This window comes from Falco peregrinus, chromosome 9, assembly GCF_023634155.1.
Source record: "Falco peregrinus isolate bFalPer1 chromosome 9, bFalPer1.pri, whole genome shotgun sequence".
In the NCBI taxonomy this organism is placed as follows: domain Eukaryota; kingdom Metazoa; phylum Chordata; class Aves; order Falconiformes; family Falconidae; genus Falco; species Falco peregrinus.
In genome coordinates this window covers 8,688,215-8,710,257 of record NC_073729.1, presented here as the reverse complement: position 1 = coordinate 8,710,257, position 22,043 = coordinate 8,688,215, and the positions used below count along the sequence as shown (strand labels likewise).

The 22,043-nt window shown below is 38.9% G+C and overlaps 1 long non-coding RNA gene across 3 annotated transcripts in view; it reads left to right on the top strand.

Moving 5' to 3' along the window:
* The window catches only part of LOC114010500 (uncharacterized), a 239,419-nt gene that overhangs the window by 83,180 nt on the left and 134,196 nt on the right, over positions 1 to 22,043 (top strand). For 2 of the 3 annotated variants that reach the window (XR_003551936.2, XR_003551935.2), the window contains exon 1: positions 10,380 to 10,491. The exons of the other annotated variant lie outside the window; for it this stretch is intronic. This is a non-coding gene — a long non-coding RNA (uncharacterized LOC114010500). Of the gene's footprint in view, positions 1 to 10,379; positions 10,492 to 22,043 lie in introns of those variants that run through there. 3 annotated transcript variants of the gene reach the window in all.

Below are 22,043 nucleotides of genomic sequence, written 5' to 3'. Positions count from 1 at the left end.
CTGTTCAAGCAGTAAATGATCTCTGGATCTCTGTGAAATCTGACCACGCCCTTTTATTTATTTCTGTCCTTGGTCTGCAATAAGTGGCACAGAACAAGCTCTGTACATCTCCAACATCAGAAGACTTTCAAAATGGAGTTACTTCTTGCAACTTGTATAAATGCAAGCCAGGCACAGTTGGTGTGCATGTTTTGGTCTATGTTGTTCTAAATCTGATATGACTTTCTGCACCACTTAGCGGTTGATGTGGTGGGGAGCAAGGTGGGGACTGTTGTGCTGTTCCAGGAGCCCGTCAGTGGGATATTACCATTGTATCCCAGGTCTAACAGTTACACTGAGCTAACCAGCTACTCATTTCATAATTGTGCCTCGTCAACATGATTAACTTTTTGGCAAGGTTTTTTATTTTAATATCCCATTCTGGGAAAGTAACATGAGCATTAATAGCAGCTGATCATCATTGTGCTAATGCAGCCAAACTGCTCCTCACTCACTTTTATAAGGCATATTTTCGAACTTTAGTTTTCAGAAAAACACAAACTACTGCTGCCCAGAGAGATAGGGAATACAACAGAGTATATGACCTTTCTGAATGTTTTCTTATCAGGCAGCACAAGTACTGTATGTCCCACTAAGCTGCTTCAAAAGAACCTTGTCAAGCTATCACATTACTCGACATGTTGCTGATAATGAATACATAAAACCTTTAGATATTGAGGACTTGGAGGAAATAAATAAGATTTACTGAAAAACTGCTCAACATATATCCCAGGGCCACTTTTTTTTTTTTTTCCATGTGGGTTGTGTGCTGCCTTTGGTCCCTTAGATAAATGGGATGATGCAAGAGTTTCAGCTTCTTGAAATGTAAAGTGCAGATGTGGGTAGATAAATGAAGAAAGTAAATGGTCATCTATCTCCATTGTGGAGAACTCAATCACATTGTAATCATATCAGTCTTACTCTCCAAAACTGCCTGATATTTTGCTTTTCTGCTACCACATGTTCTTCTAGCTCTGGTTAGTATCTGCAATATCTCCTCTTGTCCCGTATTTTTATGAGAGTTGAGTGTCAGGGAAGAGTTCATATATTCATCTTTGTAATTTTGTCTTAATGTAGGTCAATTCCTGTGACTTTGAAGAATTAAAAAAAAACGCAAACAACAACAAAACAAAATCCAGCAGGCAGAATAGGATCAACATCGTCAATCCCTTGTGTCACTGTGGTAGAAGGTAGCCTTCCAACTTGGGTATCAAACAGCACTTACTGAGAGGCTTCCCAGGGTATTCCAGCTGATCCCCTCCCTGTCAGGAGGGAACGTGCAGGATGGGAAACTTAAGGGTCTGTTCAAAAGGAATAGGGTGCCTTACCCCCACACTCCTTTACTGAAATGTTTCATTGGTAGTCATGTGAGTTTGGAATGGTTTTGGTTAATTGGTCTTATCTGGGTCTGGAAAGCTGCATAGGTCTCTCATCTGTCCTGAAGACGGTCTGACACTGGCTGAGGTTTCACATTTGCTGTATTAGCAGCCTCCCAGTATGGCTGGGCAATAGAAGCTGACAGTGCTGAGAAGATGACTTGTTGCAAAGAAGCATCTGAACTTTGGATGCAGTTTTTGATAGCTATCAAGGATTTATTCAACAAGAACTGTTTGTGTGCCTTTGACTGTAGAAGGTAACTTAATACCTTCTGAATCTGATCTCCATGAATTCTGACTTGGAAGAGCTGTAAAATTCATGACAGTTAGCTTCTTAAATACCTAATATAAAGTATTTTTAGTAATCTCTACTTCAAAAATATGCATTCTGTTGCCTCTAATTCCTATTTTTTCATGTTTAGATTAAATGGATTTACTCCTTTAGTGAAGATGACTTTGAGATTTACTTCAAGTTTACTCATTTAGTAGCCTCCTGTATGCTTAAAGCAGAAAATAAGAAACAAACTAATATTTTCCTATTCTAAAATGACTGCAAGCACCTGTAAATTCATAACCTAAGAAAAAGCACGTAGAAGTTGTTCTTTATTTCCTTCTAGTGCCCCGAGAACCACCTTTCACCAGAAGACTGTGCTTTCATTCTGGGCTCCTGTTGTATATAAAGAGACAGTCTTATATCTGTTATCTTGCCTGGTTGAGACTTTTTCTTGTGTTTAAAGTCACCTCTTGTATTTGACTGATCAGGAGGAAGTGGGGAGCGCTATTACGGCGCAGTGGCTCGCAGTGGCTGTAAGCAATGATATCTAACAATGCCCTAAGGAGCTAGTTAAAAAGTGCCTCACACACTCAGGAAAGCACTTTAATGTAACTGCATTAGAAAGCTGTCAGTTGCTTGTTGGGCAAAACAGACTTTTTTGTGCTGTAAGGATTATTGAAGCATTTGTTACACAGTAATTTGGAAATGATAATAAAACACTTCTAATTTTATTTCCCCCAGCAAACAACTAATGGATCTAGTGCATAGGAAGCCCAGACAGCATGCTACAGAGCCGTGAAATCTTGTTCACTCTCCTAATTGGGAGGGCAGGGGATAGAAGCTGCAGCTATTTTTTTTCAAGTGTCCTTACCAGAAATAGAATTTTCAAAGGCAGAGGTAGGAAATAACTTGGTATCTTTTCAACTTTTCCACTGCTTTAAACTCTTGGTATGTTTGTGCAAATAATGTTGTTCACATGAAATGTTAAATGCTGATTAAGTGTCAGAACCTTAGTAGGTGACTTGAATGTTCTCAGTACTCCCTTGTAATAGAAACCTTGGCGAAATGGTGACAGATGAATAGAGGTTAGATTTTACAAAATCCTGAGAGGGCAACTGGCAAAAAGTGCTTTGTAGAGGGCATCCTCCAGCACTTTCTACAGGCAAATGTCTTCTTACATGGCTCAAGAGAAATAAGTGATAGTTAGAAATTAAAAAAGAATAAAATTATTTTTCTAAACTGTGTCTTCAGACTGGCTGACTTATCTCTTTTTGCTGCATTATGATTTCCTTCATGTATTCTCTTTGGAATTGGATAAGTATAAACCTGATCAAAAAATTGTGCACCAGCCTTTAGTAGCTATTATAGAACTGATGTTGGGTATGCTTAGGTCCCGATAGCCGAAGATGCATCTTGATATTCTTCAGTTAAACTTCAAATACAGATCTATAACAAAAAAAACCCAACCAACCAACCAACAAACAACCAGACCCAAATAAACAAACAAAAAAAGCCTCACATCAAGGAAGGGAGAAGAAAAGAAGAAAGTAATGAAGTGTGATTATTTATTGAATTTCAACCTGAAGTCATAGTTAAACCTGATCACATATCACTGAAAATGTCAACTGTTACTGTGTGAATTTTTGCAGAATTGGAATTTCCTTGCACCCAAAACGTCACAGGCCTGAGGATACAGCAGTGACAAAAGTGCATTAGGGAATTCATAAATCTGTTGAATGGGTGCGCAACTAGAAATCCAGAACACTTAGCTGCATCTGAGTAGAGGTTGGTACTCTGTTGTTCACTACCCTCAAAAAATTCAGGTAAAGATCTCCCTTAAAAAAAATTCTCCAAAAACAAAGAAGCAGACTGTCTTGGGAAAATTGTTCAAAAAACAGTGATACAAAAATCTTTTTTTTTTTGTCAGCTAAGACAAAATCAATTTCTTACATTGTATATTCTAAGCAATACTTGCATGCAAACTTGCTTTCTTGAATTCTGAGATCAAGACAAAAATTGTCTTACGTTGTCCATCAATCACTCTTACTGGAACAGCTTTCCATGAACTAGGACTTGCATTGTTCAAACCTGGATATTAGATGAGCTGTAGCAGAGTTTGACGCATAGAACTTGAGCATGAAAACCTATGGACAGCATGTATTTTAGCTAAAGGAGACATGAACCCTTAGCTTCAAAGGGACAAGCATCGATACCTATGTTTAAATCTCTAAAAAGCAGTCTCTGGTACAGAGGAAAGAATTAAAAACGGGGACTGGAAACCCTACAATTCCTGTCTGATCCACAGTGGCTACTGTAGAAGAACCTTTGGTTTTGCTTTTGTTTTACATTTGGAGCTTTTTAGAAAATATGTCATTCAAATTTCAGTCCATCTTTTTCTGTGTGGAAGTCCAAGTAAATTAGACTTGAAAAGCTTGGAAATATTCACTTTCACAAATTTCTTATGTTTCCTGTCAAATATCACGATGAAACATAGTGTTGAATATATTTATTTGTTCTGGTATTTTCAATATATGCAGTTAAACAGCGGCTGTTCAGATAACCATATAACACAATGAAACATGTGATAGAATACAGGGAAATGGAGAATGAGATGGAAGCTGGGACAGAAAAGATCAATTACCTGATTTTATTTTTGAATAGCAGCACACATGAGAGATTTCTTTAAGAGAAGCTTGTGGCAGAGAGGAGGAGGAGAGGAAGACAGAAGGCCCTGGAAGAAAGTGGAATCAAGTTTCTGAAAACTGCAGCCTTTACAAAGAAGGCCCTTTAGATACAAATAATGTGCACATTTATAAAAGAGAGAAGTGGGTTTAGAATTAGGAACTCAGAATACCAGTGAGCGTCCAACAATGAATCTTAGCAAAGAAAAATACCTGTTGCTGTAGGAGCTCCAGTTGTGCCTTGGAAGTACAATGGAGAAAGGACAGAAGTGAAAAGACAAGTCTATTCTTCTTTCTATTCAGGAAAGGACTGGCCTTCCCTTCTGACAACTGTCATCTCGGTTTGTGCAGTGTAGCCCTTCATGAGACCTGGAAGGTTGCTTGATGGTAAACTGTCTTCAAGAAAGAACAGTTCATTACAAAAAGCTTTAGAATTTGTGCCTCCTTAACAGCCTTTCAGATGAAAGGGATGGACCGGTCTTTCTTATATGATTTAAGTAAGAGTGTGATCACTGAATAGATCTGCAGGATGGCAACAAGGACAGAGATTTATATAAGAGCTGTAAGAACAGAGCTTTATAATTAATTAGTCAGCTGTGAATTGGTGGAGCATTGGGAAGGAGAAGTAAAGGAGAGACCCACAGTGCTGCTTGCAGGTTAGTCTGCAAAGCTCTTGGGGTGTGGGCCAGACTGATAGGGTTCTGCTAAAAGGAAAGAAAAAGCATTAACCTGTGTTCATGCCTAGATTTAATTCCACAAGACACTGCAGGACCTAAATCAAACCAATTGGGACCGAAGGTACATCAAGTAACATTTAACCAGTTGTATGTTCTTTTTATGACTCCTGTTTGTGAGGGAGATAAATGCATGTCTTAGGCAATAAAACATTTCCCCTGATTATAGCAAATGGTGTTTCTTTTCCCTCGCGGGATGTAATAGGAATATCAAAGTTTTATATCTCATATTAAAAAAGCCCAGGTTTGATAAAAAATGAAACACATTTAGTAGAATTGTTATCCCAGGTAAGGTAAGGTACCATTATACAAAGTCATAGGCACAGAACTGTAAGTACAGCAGAATCACTTACTATGAATCCAACCAAACTTCTGCATGCTACATCTAAAATCCAGATGAGCTTGGAAAGAACGGCTAGTGACCAGGCTTTTGGGAAGACCACTTAATCTCTAAGCAAAGCTAGGTAATATCATTTGTCAAAGGTAACAACTTTCTCAATGAATGCAGCAAATGGAATTTTAAATTGGGGCACAGACTTATATAAGGGGTGGTGGGGAGGAAAGCATCTGAGAGAGTGAGAAAACAGAAGAGAACCAGCTCAGAAAAATAATCCTGGGAAGTGTGTCCCATTTTTCCAACATTTCTAACCACTAACTTCTCCACAGTGGTGTAGGTATCTGTTAAAGTAGAATTTGTCCCCTAGAGTTTGAATAGCGTGTTAAGCAGATATTTTATTTCAGGAATGTAAATATGTAAAATAGATATGCCCAAAATATTGTCTTTGATGTGGAGCAATAAAATCAAAAGAAGGGGTGGTGCACGCTTTCTGTATAGTGAGCTGCAATTTTGTATTTAGTTGTACAGTTCTGTGGCTTCTGGGGGAAAACTTTTCCAAGCCTGCAGGAAATTTTCCAGGAATTTGGGTCTTTTCTTGTGTTGTGACAAAACCAAACTCTCCTAACGTATGCTTCCTGTCTTTCAAGCAGACCCCTGTGCTAGTGCAGCCAAAAACCCACCGGCTTGGGAGTTTGCTTTAGAGTCAAGAAGTCTCTCCCTCAAGTGGTTTGGGGTAGGGTCCTCACCTCCGGGGTACCCACCAGCAAGGCAAACTCCCTTCTCACCAGTCTGCTATGCTGGCTGTTCTGGACAAGGCCATCCACTGGCAAACTCTTGTGTTAGATGGCAACAACAGGTGAGCATGTGCATGGGATGGGTGACTGCAACCTGCTGGGGAGGTTGCATGTGGGAACCTAAGGTACCCTGGTCCTGTCTGCAATGAGTGTTTAATTGTGTCTGTGCAGTAGGATAATGCCAACAGGAGGAACTGAGATCAAGACTTTTTTTTTTTTTTTTGGAGGCAAAGGACTTGAAGTTAAACATTTCACCTTAGGGTTTAAAAAATGTGTATTTTCAGAAAAACAAAAAAGGCAACCAATGAAGAATTGGCAGTGGGTCTCTTTAACGAGAATTCTTCAAGTTTTCTTTCTAACACCCTAAAAATATTGTATCTCACTGCAGTAAATAGGAGATTTTCTGTGTGCTTCTAGGGGAGCATGTGCTATGTTTGCCAAGTTCTGCATATTTCTTAACTTTCCCATTTTGCTACCAGACTACTTACTACTCCTTCTCAGAACACTGGTTTTCAAATATCTGATTATAATATACAGCTATAAGCAGAGGCTTTGTATATATCCAGGCAACGTTTTCATGGGTCCGTACTTTTGAGTGGAGGTGTTTACTGCTCTTTGAACTGGGATTTCACTGCAAAATTAGGCAGAATGGTTTTCATGGTTAATTCTTGTGAAACGAGATTTGTTGTGATGGTTTATTTTTGTTTGGTTTGTTGGTTTGGTGTTTTGGTTTTTGGGTTATATTTTTTTTGGTAGAACTGCATTGTAGCAGCCAAGACCTATCTGGCATGGAAGAATTTTTAAAAAATAGTTTCTTAGTGCAGTATTGAGAGAGAGCATGGCATACTTTGGGTTAGGGGCTGTTTGGGATGAAGCACATGCAAAGAGCTGAGAACTGGACAGATGGCAGTCAGCTCAGGTTTGGCATTTCATGGTGCTGGTGTCCTTCAGTCCTGCCTTTAGTGGAGTCCAACTGTGACAGCGATCCCAGCCTGCCAATGCTTCCTTTGCGTCGCTTCTAAGGTATAAACTACAATATAATTTTTTTTTTAAATTTGATGTAATCTGTATTTTATGGAATACATGTGAAGTTTAAGGAACAGATTTCAGGCATTGTACATTGGCATAAGTTATTTTATTTCCTGTTTTATGTGCGCACTGAATTCAGAACACTGTGATTTTACATTTGTGCTAGTTTACATTAGCTGTAAAAGTGACCTCCGAGTGTTTATATGTTATGTACTGAATCTTCCCAAGTTGACAATTACCACGTTGTTTCTTGTGCTGCACTAAAATTGAGAATCACAGATCCTACAGGATAAATTTGTGTAGAAAATTCTTTATCTAGATGTTGCAAACCCATTAGTTTAGCTTATCTTGTCATGTTTTCTCCTATGCCAGTTGGAAATTTTTCATTGGAAAAATCTTGTTTCTTTTTAAAAGTATCTGTCTTCCGTTTTTGTGAAAGCAAATAATTATTTCCTGAAGATTAATCCCACAGATGTTTATATTCAGTAAAGTCACTTCTGACCTCTAGTTTCATGGGCTTTTGCCATTAAAAATTGAAAACTTTACATAACTTGAAAATCTTGCAGAAGAAGCCACAAGAATAGATTTTAATATAAAAATTGATATGGTTGTGCAGAAGAACGGAGCCTCTGTTTTGTTAGTAACATTATTAGATGCTTTAAGTTTTGCTCAGCTCCCTCCCTTCCTCCCCTCCAAATGTTAGAACTGAGCTAAACTAAACATTATCATGTTTTTTAAAATACTGTGTTTTAATATGCATCATACTTTTCAGATGATCTAACCCCCTTTAGAAGTACTAGTCCCTGCAAATGTGACTGTGATACCTGCATTCTCAGAGAACACGCATTAAATTGGAGGGTAAATATATTTTACTAACCACAGCTTGCACTGCTGCTAAATGGAAGACCTTTTTTATATTTTAAAAGATAACCCCATGTGTTAGCATTTTTGCACATTTAAATATTTGTGAAAGTCTGGATGACAAACCCCAGCCTTTTTAGGCATATTAATTTCTTACATTCTTTGAAAATCCTTCATAAAATATTTACAGAATAAAAAGGATGTAATGGTTTTATATGGTTACCAAACCTCTAAAATTCACCAGGATCGCTTAAAGTCTGAAACTGTGCCTTCACACTGTACATGTATATATAAATGCCAAAATAATGCAGAAGACTGCATGTGACATCGTAGCAATGCCACAGCTACGGCAATAAAGTCACATCAAAGACTCAGAGCTTTGCAGTACCTTTGCAGTCGCATCAGAATCACAACAGATAATAGTCAATCTGTAGTCACAGCACACCACAGACACTTCACATTCATAATGCACCACAGTCATCTATTAGGACGATCATAGACATGCTAGAGTATCATTACTTACCCTCTAGTAAAATTATAGTTGCATCATGTAGTATTCATGTCGGTCCTATGGATTAGAAGATTTAACTCAAATTTCTTTGATTTTGTTTCTCTATAAATAGAGTCAAAACGCCAGGTAGGAATATCTTTTTATATGAATCTGTTGTATTACATGTCAGTTCTGGTTTTGTTTACAGAAGAGACATTTCTATTTTGAGAAGTTTGCGAAATACTGTAGCATTTTTTTTTCTCCCTGTATCCATTTAGATTTTTTTTTTTTGGTTAAAAGAAGAAAAAAAACCCTCACTGCAAAATATGTTACCAGAAATTATATATCTTATAATCATTGGCATTGAAGGCCTGAGGTATAATACATACATTTTGCAATTTTATTCAGAAATTGGAACTAGCAGTGTTGTAGCTAAACATTTTGCATATTTATTAAAAATTTAAATATACATTTTTTTTTCTTAACGATCTTTTAAAACATTTATCATTGGAAAATGCCCACCAGAATGCAGTTCTGTGTTTTAATGGTGGTATAAGTTACATTGGCTACAAGTTCTGAAATATCAGTGTAACTAATATTTGAACCCCACTCATGCAGTATAATTTAGGATTTCATCATCCATTTCTTTTCAAGTGCATGCAAAGATGAAATAGCTCTACACAAGATGTGTACAATGTATTTGCAGCGTGTCATCTGTTACAGGATACGTACTGTCTATGGAATGAGCCGCAACTGTGTTTTTTCCTTCTGTTTTACGATTTCTTTTTGCTTTGCGATGATTTTATTTGAATCTGTGGCTGAAATTTCAGGAATTCAAATGTTTGTTCAGGCGTCAGGATAAAATCGGATTTTTATGGTTTTCAATGTAATGAGTGCTCAGAAACTTATTCATGTGGAGCAAAACATACAGATTCAAAGCTAGAAGTGCATTGGTATATAGTACTAAGGAGTTGATAAGAGATGGAAAGCATGCTGTGCTTTAATTTATGTGTTTTAATTTATGTTGAAAGTTTGATACTTGTAAGCTAAAGCTGCAATTGTACAATGTCACATATGGCCCATCAGAGTTCCAGCAGGTACCGCACCAGCTCTGGGGGCCACCTATGTTAAGGATCAGCTCTAACTTACCCTCTCAGAGAACAGGCAACATTCTTTTGCCAATGGCATTTTTTTTTTCTTTTGACTACATAAAATGAAACTTGATTTCCCTGGCAAAGTCACATACAGTTGAAAAAAAAAAATGATAGCTTTTGTATAAGGTTTTGAAATCTTCCTAAAAACGTGAACCAGAATTGTGTGTCTGCTAGAGCTCCACAGGACAGGATAAAAAATTCCTAGAGAAAGGTCATCCTTTTTTATTAAATTATGCAGATCTTGGAAGACATTTTTTAGAAGCCTGTTGTATTGTGTGGAACCCAATTTGTGGTGTCACTCTTTAAATCCTGTAGGATTTTCCATGAAGGTTGTTGTTCAGTGCAATGAGCCTGGTTGTTGTTCACCCTGAGCATGAGGGTTGCTCTGAGCCCACGCTCTGTTCCCCGTTAATGACTGGGTTTTCACGTCCCTTGCATCTGTCTCAAGGGAGGAGCTCGTGGGAACGAGGGGGCAGGTCATTCTCAGCGACAGGCTCCTGGCTCGGGATCTCGCTCCTGCCAGAAATCTGTCTGAGCCTGAATCTGGCAAAGTTTAGGAAGCAGTGTTAAATGCACCTCTTTGTTCAAGGCTTCCACTAACGGCAGGCACAGGAATTTCACTTGGCAATCGGTATCCTGGCTACCCTTTTCAGGGTACTTCTATAGCTGTTTCAATAGCTAGGAGGAGCATGGAGCAGTTTTTGTGGTGATTTAGATTAGAGGTACGTTGTGTAAAATGCATCCAGGTACTGTGATAATTTTCCATGATGATTTAAATATATATGTGTGTATGTATGATATTGGTTGACTGGTTTCTAATTTTAATTGAAAGAGAGAGCCTTTAATTTATATCATTTTAGAAAAGTATTAAGCCTGAAAAATATGCAGTGGAATAAGATCTGTGTATTGGAGCAGCCTACAGACTTATCATGGTGTGTTTTCCTTTATTACTTTGGACAAGTGCTACAACTCCAAAGTAAGGAGAGAGTAGAGATTTTTGAAAACAAAAGTTATTGTTTAGCCTTAGGAACAAATGTGAGAATTGAGTATTTCATGTCAATTCTCCTTTATTTTCCTTTATAGAATACGCCCTGGATTCAGATGCTGCCTTCTGTAGTCAAAATGTGCAAATGTTTTTGCACTGGACAGATTTTCCTATGGGTAGAAGCACAGTAGCATTTCAATACTGAACAATAGCTCTGAGGGTGCCAGAGCCCACCTTGGGCATTAGCTAATTCTGTTGCCAGAAGGACTGCTGGTTTAGCCCTTTTCAGAAATGAGCTGATGTCTGTCTCAGCAGGCAGAAGAGCATTGCCTGTAGGAAATTCACTGCAATGCACGAGTGCATTGGGGTCTAGACATTAAAACAGGCCCTCATGGAGGAGCACTGGCACGTGTCTTTTCCAAATTCTGATTGACTTCGTCAGTTATATTATTGTTTGATTGTACGTCAGAACTGCTGGGCACTGTTATCTGTGTACAAAGACAGTGCTTTAATCTAAAAAGCTGCTGTTGCTGAATTTAGTGCAAGAGTTTCTTTTGCATATTGTTTTTTGCTTACTCTGTTGTCACTTAGGTGCATCAAAAGGTAAAGGTGTTCCTGCATGAGCAGCATTTGTTATGTTGCTCTGCATGTGTGTCTGTCAGGGTAAGGCCCTCTGGCTAAACAACATGAGAATGATACCTTAGTTCATATCTATGGCTAGGTATGAGTCCCACCGTTCCCCATCTCCCAGTATGTCTATCCAGTAACAACCGGATAATTCCTTACAGCTTTTGTGGCAGAATAAGATCCTGAAGAGAGATGTGGAGGAGGAGAGGAAGGAGGAGGACAGCCAAGCAGAGGGACTTTAATACTGCTTCTGTTGGCAGAGAGAAAATGCCACAGGTGGTGCTATAAGACAGAGGTCAGACAAACATAAAGAGTTTTAAATTTCCATGGTGCTGAAGGGGAGCTGCTTGAACGTTGCTGTAGGGTAAAGGAAAAGGCAAGTAGGAAGGAATGTGTCTGGGTGGCAGGGAGTTGACATGTCTAAAGTGACAAATGAGTGGCTAAGTTAGTGGTTTGGTCACTGAGGGTGGATGGAACCAAATATTTTTTCCTAATGATACAGGGAAATGGTTTGGAAAATAGTGCATCTCAAGCTCGCATCCCCTGCAACTCCTTTTCCAGCTTGAATCACAAAGAAAGTTCAGAAATCAGAAAATAGGTTCTTGTACTATTTCCAAAGTAACTTAAACTGGAGAACATTTGCATATGTGTCAAGTCCTCATGAGGACTGCAGTGCAATTGTTCAGAATCAAGCACCTTTAGACATGTTTAATCTTGAAACATTTACCCATCAAGGCACAAATGATGAAATCACAATTGCTTGCTGTGTTTACATCTTCTTTTAAACATTTTCTTTAAATCACTGCCAAGATTTTTAGACCTTTCCGTGGATGCATGTTTGGTACTTTGGAACCATATCTTCCTGTGTGAGTGTGATCTTTCATTCTCCACTGTTACCAGGAGATAGGGAATCAGATTGGGAGATTTGTGATTCTAGGAGGCAGAAAGCTTCCTAAGAGCCTGGTGAGAACTGCAGAATGCTTGGCTGGGATGGCATTGTCCGCTCCACGAGCTGGCTTACCAAAATGACAGTCTGGTCCTTGCAGGGGAAAGGGGGTGGATGGGGGGTGGGTGGAGAGAGAGGGGGTGGGGTGGGTGAAGTGTGTTGTCAACGTGTCTACCTACATGAGTTGGCAAAATGCTATGACAGTGACATACCTAAATAGTTCTAAGCAATACTTCTATTTCACTCATTTCAAAGAACTTGGAGGATTTCTTCTTTTTAATTCGTCAGTACCTATTTTTAGGTTGCCTGTTTTACTAACTCCTCTGCTGACTAACAATGGTAACCAAGGTTTTTACATGAAGCAGGCTGTCTTACAATTTGATTTGTTTTTCTTCTGAATTATAAATTTTAATTAGTAAGAGGTGTTATGAATGTAGATAATTGAAACATTTCATTACTACATACTTAATCCTTAGATTTGAGATGGACCCTGGGGAAAGAGTTTGCATCTAGACCTAATGGAATAAAGACATCCTTGCTTTAATTGTCAGAAAACAATTTAATAATTTCTGGTTTAGGGAGTCCTCAGTTATACACACATTGAGAAACCTTTTTATTTGACTGAAGTTTGTATATGTGACAATTGTCTTGTTGCGTATGTTCTCATCGTGTTAAATTTCATATCATTTCTCTAAAGGATTTTTCTCTTATCATTCTTTGGGCTTAATTTTTCTTTGGAAAATCAAGCTCTCTGCTCTTTTTGTTTCATACCCTGTCATTTAGAATCAGACAACAATAATTCTGGAATTGGAATGTGCTTTCTGTTATCAGGCTGATTTTGATGGATTGTCATGCGTCGGTTTGACTTTGTAGGGGTTGAATATAGCATTAAAATGTTTTGAGCAGTTAACTGAACAAAAATGCCATGGAAACTAGAGAGAAAGGTCACTGGCACAGTGTTTGGTGAACAAAGCTTTGCAGGTTTTTTGGTGGTTTTTGGTGTGTTGTTGTTTGGTTTTTTTGGGTTTTTTTTGTTCTGTTTGGTTTGGGTTTTTTTTTTAACTTGAGAAAAGCTTTGAAATAGTGTATTGTAACACAGTTCGCAGATCACTGAATTATGTACTGTACACATGGTTAACGATTTATGGGTCTATGAGTTATTTAATCGGGTAATGCATATACTTTGTACGACAAGCAAGCAGATGAAAACTCTGAATGGAAGAAATTGTTCATCCTCTGAATGACATGCATTATATGCTGTGTTATCAGAAAATAATATGACTTTTTCCAGCCAAAAGTTGTTGTTTCCAGTGTCCATTGTCTCATCTGAAAACATCAATTAAGCAAAAATGTGTAATAAATAGTGCCTTTCATTTGGGGTGTGTTAAACAAGTACAAGGCACAGTAGAGTGATCTCAAGGTATCTGGCATTAGGCTCTTGTGTTGTCATTGTCATAAATTTTGTTGCTTTGCAGAAAGGACACAGCCTGCAACAAGGCACTTGGTTTTAATACCCATTGGAACTGAAATGTGTTCTTGCTGTAGAAGAGATTTTAATCCTAATGAGTGGGAGGTGGTAGATAGCTGTCACGATGTGTTGCAGCATAGGATATGAAGGATAAGGAAACCAAGGAAAAGCATCGTACTGCTCACAACAGAGAGGGCTCTTTCATGGTGATGGCACAGTACTGAGCACACTGAGGTTCTTATTCTGGATTGGGATTTGTTGGTCATATAAAAATGAAAGGCAAAGAAGAGGAAGAAAGAGTGATAAGCATGATGAGGTAGGAAGATAAAGAAATCGATTAGAGAACAGAGGTAAGGTGCAGATTGGGGAAGCAAAGCAAGTGTTTGAAAAGAGACGGGATGTGAGGAAGAACTTTAAACACCTTATAGCTGGGGAAAAGCCTTAGTCTTCAAAACTGTGTGGGGCAGAAAGTGGAGAATGGAAAATGAAGATCAGCTCTGACTTTGCTACAGAAGGCTCTGTTTTTTAACGTGAGAGTAGTGGATGTGAAAGAGCAGGGTCTTGTGCTTATTACATCTCAGTGTCCACTCCAGAATCAGACCAGACAGGATGACAAGAAGTCCTTTAAGAATAAAAGCAGAGAAGTTGTATCAAAGAAGGCATCCCCAAAGGAAATAAAGCAGTATTAGAGACCTGGACCCTTCCATGTACCCTAGAAGAGTACTCTCATGGCCCCTTGATGGCTGATCACACTCAAAAGCCATGGTTTTAGCTAGGCACTCACTCTTCTGTGAACCAAGACAGTCTGAATGACATGTTCTAGATGTGAGTAGTGTAGCCAGAGCATGGCTGAGCACTTGTGCTCTTCTAGAAGGTTAGAAAGCTGCACTGAAGTGACTGACTGTCACATACAGCAGTGATGATACACCTCTTTTGCAGATACGTGCTCTTTTCCTCTACTCAGAGCCCGAGGACAGCACGGTTTTCTCGAGTGTTGCAGCTCACTGAGCAGCCTGAGGAGCTGGGTAAGTGGGAGATATGATGGAGCAATGCAGACAAGCGTGGAGCCTTCTTCATGCCGCAGTTCCCCCTTCCCCCCCCAATGCTCAGCAGAGCTGCCTGTGCCCAGCTGTGTTCCCCACACCTTTCTGTGGGCAGCTCTGGCTCATGACAATCCTTTCAGGTCAGATTTTTCTCTGAAAGCTGGAATACTCTCTGGGAAGAGAGAGAGGTGCCTCAACTTGTCAGAATGGCATTGCTGCACATGTACTTCTGGAACACCTAGGCTCTGTTTATTTTCTGTATAGTATTTAGCTTTTTTTTTTTGGTTGTTGATTTTTTTTTCTTCTTTTTAAAAAAAACTCCTGAGAAAGAATCTGGCTTTGAAATCTTCCCGATCTATGAAGATGCACAAGTCTTCCTTCATTCATATTTACAGCATCTGACTTCAACAAAAGTCCCTATTGTTTCCTAGTTTCACTTTATGTGAATTCACTTTTGTGAATAATGGTGACTCAAATATTCCAAAGCAATTTTAATGTTCTCTGAATCCCTCAAAATACTGCAGCTAGGTCCATGCAACTAGCTTCGGAAAGCCACGTGAAAATGCAAATGTTTGCTTTCTCAACCAGAATGGAAAAATACCAAGCATTTCTAAAGGAGAAACAGAACAGTATGTTCTACTTTCCTTATGTATTTTATAAAAAATGCATATATAAAAAATGAATATAAGTTCTTTTAGGAGCAATTGTTTCATAAAAGAAACATGAGTTTGCTTTGGCAAAGATGCATATGATTTATGGTTCATTCTGTAAACTCGGCCAAACAATTTCCTTCTCCTTTGTGATTGGAGAGCAGAGCTGTCGGGGGCAGGGAGCTACAGGATGACATCTGTTCTTAGAGCAACAGGATTATGTTTATTCATGATCAGTTTATGCAGAAAATGCATCAAAGAGTTTATTTGAATTTTTGATAAATTTGCCTTGTAGAAAAGAAATATTTTTCTTAATTGGACCTTGTAGGAAATATCCATTAATGGCAAATGCAAATGAGAAATAATCTGTATTTCAAGAGCTTTTTTTTTTTTTTTTTTTTACCCCCAGAACCACTAGCACTCAAAGTAGGGTGAGGCCATTGTCTTTGCGCTTTTTCATAAAATTGTGGGCTTTTCTTCTCCTGTTTAATTCCACATGCATATTCCATGGTAGTACAGTAGTGTTTTAACATGTAGCATCTTCATATATCTTTACTGAAAGCAGGAGATAAGTTTATCAGTATAGTGCTTAGCAGCCTTCTTTCCCTGCTTGCTTTTTAGTGGTGAATAAGGTTTTACAAAGTGCCACCAACCACACCAGTTTTCCATAATTTTGACTCACGTAAATTTTTGCAGAGAGGTAGGGAGAGCACATGAAAAATGGACACTGGTATCTCCTGAAATGTTCCCTGCGTTTTTTTTAAGCAGCTTGGTTTTCCTTCTAGCATTGCCAAAAACCTAACAGATGATGTTTTCAGGATCAGAGACAGGAGATTGAAGTGTTGCTAATGTCTGTAGCACTTAAGTCATAGAATTCTGTAAAGAAATGTGCCATGATTGATCTGATTAATCTTTTAGATGGGTGGTGAGAGAGAAAGAAACTTCTTCACCATACTAAATTTTTATATTTATGTAACTACTTTTTAGACACTGAGCTTAGGTGTCCTCGTAATACGTAATACAAGTCACACGGGTGACTTGTAATCAGCAATTTCAGTTGAACAGAGTAGTCTTCCTTTCTGCCACGAAGTTTCCTACATTGGCCTGGCTGTAATAGAAATGTTTTTTACAGTTCTCTCCCATGAGCGAAGTCCTGTGGGATCCTTTGGGAAATGTAGATCAATGTGGTGGACAGGCATGCTGTTGCTGCACAGCAGCTGTCCAGTTGCTGCAATGGGGCTCTCAGCCTTTACTCGGATCAAGGGTTTGTTGCCAAAAAGCTTCAGGTTATGTCTCATCATTCTCAAGATTAACTGTAATTGTGGATGAACATGGACACTGTAGCTGAGTTGGGGAAGCAGTTACCCCTCCCATCATGAACTGCAGCAGACTTACGGGTCAGCTTCATTCAGTCGAATGAAGCTTGAAGACCTTCCTTGTGCTGAAGGATTCCAGTCCTTTCAGCTTCTCACTACTGTACTGAGATAGGAGAACAGGTACATCTCAGGCTGGCACTGCCAGCTGTGGCACAATTATTACAGAAATTCTGGTCTCTTTTTGCAACTTAGATGACCAGTTACCTGGTGGGTATCTCACGTGGAATTGGGTCTTTTCAGCCCTGTGTTTCAGCTTCAGCGAGTGATAAGTGAAGCTAAAGACTTTTTCCTTTTCACATAAATTCTTGCAAGTTCTATCTCTCTGGGAAGATATCAGAGGGCAGTATTAAATTGTATGTGAAGATACACATGCATGCAATTCATTATTTCTTTATCAAAAACATGGAGGTTCAGCAAGGATGTCAAAAAGCCAACAAATATACTGCAACCAAGGAGCAGAACTGGTCAGACATGACAATAATATAGTTTTATTTTGAAAGGAAACAGACTTAAAAAAAAAGAAGTTTGCCATTCTCAAAACTAGTTAAAGAGCAATAAATTATTTTCTTACCAAAATTTAGGCAATTCAAAATATTTGATCAAATCTAGTTTTTTTTCTCATTGGGAACCTGCTAAATGAACACCCAGAACAACATGCATGAATAGGCTTCCATATGGCTTGAGTTCTAACTTCATATGTTATTTGTCCAGTGCCTAGAATACCATGCAGAACTTAAAGAACATATTACAATTAATTATATCACGTTGGAATAAATAATTTCCTAAATATGCATTCTGTCATGGTGGCCACTGATAAGCAGTTTAATTTGAAACTCAGCTCTTGGCTTCTGAAAATCAGCTTTAACTAAATTGTCGCAGTCATTACATGTTGTAAAGCCTCTGTATTTCACACTTCATTTTCTATCCAAATGGATGACAGCCTACTTCAAAGGGAAAGAAGTAAACCTGTGGTCAGAATGTTCACCTGAACAGCATGCTCTCCCTAGATCCCACATCTGGCAGTTGCACACATTTTGAATCCCTGCAGGTTTGCAGTTTAATTGGTCAAAAATCAAAGGATGTCCAGTTGAACTCCAGCCCTTTATAGCAGGGTCAGAGATTGGAGGATAATGTTTGATGCTCCACCTTTCCTGACATTTCACTGTTGCACAGGAATGGGACGGATGTTTCAATGAGCTTCCCTGGCTAGAAATGTTAACCTCAAGTGTTCAAAACTTGCAAACATGAAGTTTATATGGAAGTGGGACATTTTTGGAGCCCTACTTGTGTGCCTACTAGGGGCTATAATGCAAGAAATGAAAATAACATGCTAATTTGTACCTTGTTGTAGTCTTTAATATCAGCCCAAGTACTCAGATCCTCCTTCAGCCCCTGTGAATGGCCTTAGAGTGTCCGGTAGGACTTCATCATGGAATACAACATGGTAAACATGCAGATATTTCAAGCTCCAGTAGCAGGATCTGTGTGACGCTCGACATTGCCTTTTTTGTGTCCAGTCCAAAAGGACTGGTTAAGTTCCTTGTAACACACACCTCCGAAGGCTACAGTTATGGCCTATGTCCTCTGAATTTTTTTCGTTATGTTGAGATTGTTGAGTGACATATTTAGAGATGGAAGATAAGAAGTGTTTGAAAGAAGACCAAAAATAAAGTTGGTATGAATCGGAATGGAAAATTAAGGTTCATTGCTGCTGTGAGGTTTACTACTTAATTACTTCAGACAGCTTGCTTTAAGGCACATCTTTTAAAACAGAAGCATCTTTGGGGTATATCTTGTTCATAGATCCCTGGGCAAAGTGCAGTTAGTGTGGCTGAGGACAAGTGCTCATCGAGTCACGCTGAGGTTTGGAGGAACACTGAACTCTGCCTCACCTTCCTGCTGCCTTTATTGGTCCTGTCTGCTGAGAGGGAGTGCAGTGGGAGAATTTTGCCAGTTACATTGTATTAGAGTCTGTAATAGATTACATTGTAATAGAGTCTGTGCTGTCTGGGGCCACGGTACCAGAGTTAGGTGTGTGTGATTTGTAAACAGTGAATTGGCAGGAGAATGAAAACTGTGAAACTTTGCAGTGGTTGGCTGTGTACTGCTCTTTCACCAAACATCCCATTTTGAAGGGTGGTGTTGGCCTGTCTTCAGTTCATGCAGTATTTGTGTCAACACACATAGTGTGCAGCTCACAGAAAGGGAGATGCTGTATTGCTGTGGGAAATGTGTATAATGATGATATAATTTGAATCTTGATCCCCAAACTCTGTTAATTTTTATTTTTTTTTTTCTTTCCCTGAACCAAACTCGCAGTGTTTGGGGCTGTGTCACAAATGATAGCAACGTTCTTTGGGGACCTCAATGTCATGGGCAAGTAATAAGGATATCGTCACTTGTTTATGTGATCAGAGATTGATAGTTCAATACCTTTCAACTGGGCTGGGCAGGTAAGGTGCAGGAATTTTTAAACTGTGTGTTTCCATCACAGAATTGATTTGGGCGGGTTATTGGTAAAATGTTCTTATGTAAAATGCTTGCTTGTAAAATTGCTTGCATTCACATAGGAACCATTTGCTTCCTTTTTTTAAAAAAAGAAAAAAAAAAAAGCGAAGTCTTAGCTAGATAATCAGAAAAGAATGGTTATGCTAGAATATATAAATACTTAAGACTGTTAATCGGTGCTTATACTAAAAGCAGTAGCCTACATTTTTTGGAGTATGTGCCAGAGGAATTGGCCAGCCAAGACAGACTGGATAAGTGGAGCTGGCCTCTGGTGCTTTGACTGCATTCTCTGAAGCAGACTGCAAATGCAGGAGCTGAGGCATATGGTGTTTGCAACTGTATGTGCCAGTGCCCGAGATGCAGAAAGGAACAAGAGTAGAGTATGCCTATAAAGAAGTGAAGGGCAGTTGTATGTACAGCCTGGAGGAAGCAGAGGTACAGAACTCTTTTGGAGATCTTGAACTGCTGAGCAGGATGTGACCTGTTCTTATGTATGATATTCAAGGAGCAAGACCTTTTATAAATTTTATTTAAAAAGACAGGTTTGTGCTGAACGATGTCTGTTAGCATGAGCTTCTCTTCCTAACAGCAGCTAGTAAGGCCTTAAATACTATTTGATTGAATTAAGTGGAATAGCATATAATTAAAGCCAAATGGGTCTAGAAAGTCCAACTTGCAGGTTATGGGGCTGAGACAAGGCACATCATAAGAGGTTCTTAGAAAAATAAGCTTAGCATGCAAACTTTTCAAGATTTAATTCAAATAAAAATTTGAGGTTTTAAGTATCACTCATTTATAGGAAAAACATGTTGATTTGTAGAATTCTTATTTTCTACTCAGATTTATAGTCCCTTTTCCTTTACTCCTTGTTCAGACTATTCCTGCAAAATTTGAGGTGTTACACAGTAATGAATGCTGGATATTCCTTCATGTATTTATTTTTCGAGTTTGTACCAAATACTTGGTCATTTTCAAGTTGTAACTGTGCTACTTGGTAGAGCTTTCAGAATTGTAACCAACCATGGGATGGACAGTTACCCTGTCATCCCCTCCGCCCCCCCCCCCCCCTGCTTTTTTTACTAGCTACCCATTTCACAAACAGGTATTTAAACCTGGCTTGGCACAATATCATTATTCTGTAGCAGGTGTCAATTGGGAGTTTTTTATATTTCAGGATCCCTTGACCTTTCTTCTGGGCACACGTACAGTGTGTTAATGATGAACAATGTCCACACATCAGCACTAATTCAAACTTGAGCTCTTCCAGAGTTTGAAATATGCATGGATAAAGTCTGTGCAGATGGTCCTGAATTTTAATATATAAAAGTCATAGTAAAACAAAGTTAACTTTCAAATTCTGCAATAAATCACAAAAAGCTGAATATGATCCTATGGATATCTTAATTAGATGAATTTCTTTCACTTAATCAGACATTCAAAGTCAAAGGGACAAAAGACACTGCCTTTCTGAGACACTAAGGCCTGAATAATGTCTCAGTGGTCAGGAGAGTTGATCAAATTACTTGCTGTCACTCATATTTATATTTGATTGTATTCTTTTTCTGAATAATAACTTGAACATCACTATTTCCATTTTTTTATCAGTCACAATCAAGAATATTCCCAACAGCTTTATTTCTGGGCTTCTTGCTGCCATGCAAGGATTTGGCATCATGTACATCTACGCACAAATAATCTTGATTCTGCTTATAAGCCACTTTTGTAGGTATCTCCAATAGGAATCACCAGTAGCAGTAAGAAGGGCAGAGGTGAGGACGTGGGGTGTCCTCTGGGCTCGGGGAGGTGCACTGCACCTGCGCTGTGTCATTCAGAGCTCAGGCCTTTGGGCGCCTCTGTGCTCACACGGAGCACATGGAGGCCTTCATGCTTGAGCAACTGAATTCTGAAGGACTCCTGCTTAGCACATGCAGGTGGCACTTTTAAAAATCTTCACATACGGCTAAATTCAGAGGAATTTTTATGAGGAAATTAATAAATGTCTGTCTGCTTCAGGGTTAACTCTATGCTAAATTTCCGTGTTTCTTCTCCAAAACTTAAAAATGTTCCGTTTGTTCCGTTTTGTTTTAGAAAGTGGTTGTGCTCCAGATTCTGAGAAAAATCTGGAGAGATTTTTCTAGCCTTATTGGAAACAGCTGTGACATTTTTGCTGAAATGGGGTGTCTTTGGTTTTCTGTGTTTTGGTTGTTTCACACACACACACACACCCCAAATTAAACCAGAGGTAGAACTGGAGCATGGAAACATCATTTGCAGCTATGAACAAAGTTTTTAGAGAACAGGGGAGGGAGGGATAGAGAGCCAGAGAAAGGATTTACAATGGGGAAGTATTAGGCAGGATTGACTCTAGGTGTCACTGTGAGCTGTGCCTATAATTCTGCAGCTCCATTTCCACTTTTATTCAGTGACCCCCACTTTCCAGCCTTCTTCCTCCTCTCTGTTTCCCTCCATCTCTTTCTCTCTGACACACACACATGCGTGCATGCAGGGAAGTGTATGACAGATAATAGCTGGAAGCAAGGAAATTACTGTGACCATTAGAGAACATGGCATTGATGTAAGTTAATGGATACTTAATAAAAATGTTACTTAACTGAATAGTTATGATGTGTGATATCTTGCTTATATGAAGCTGTGGAAAGCAGAAGGTTAA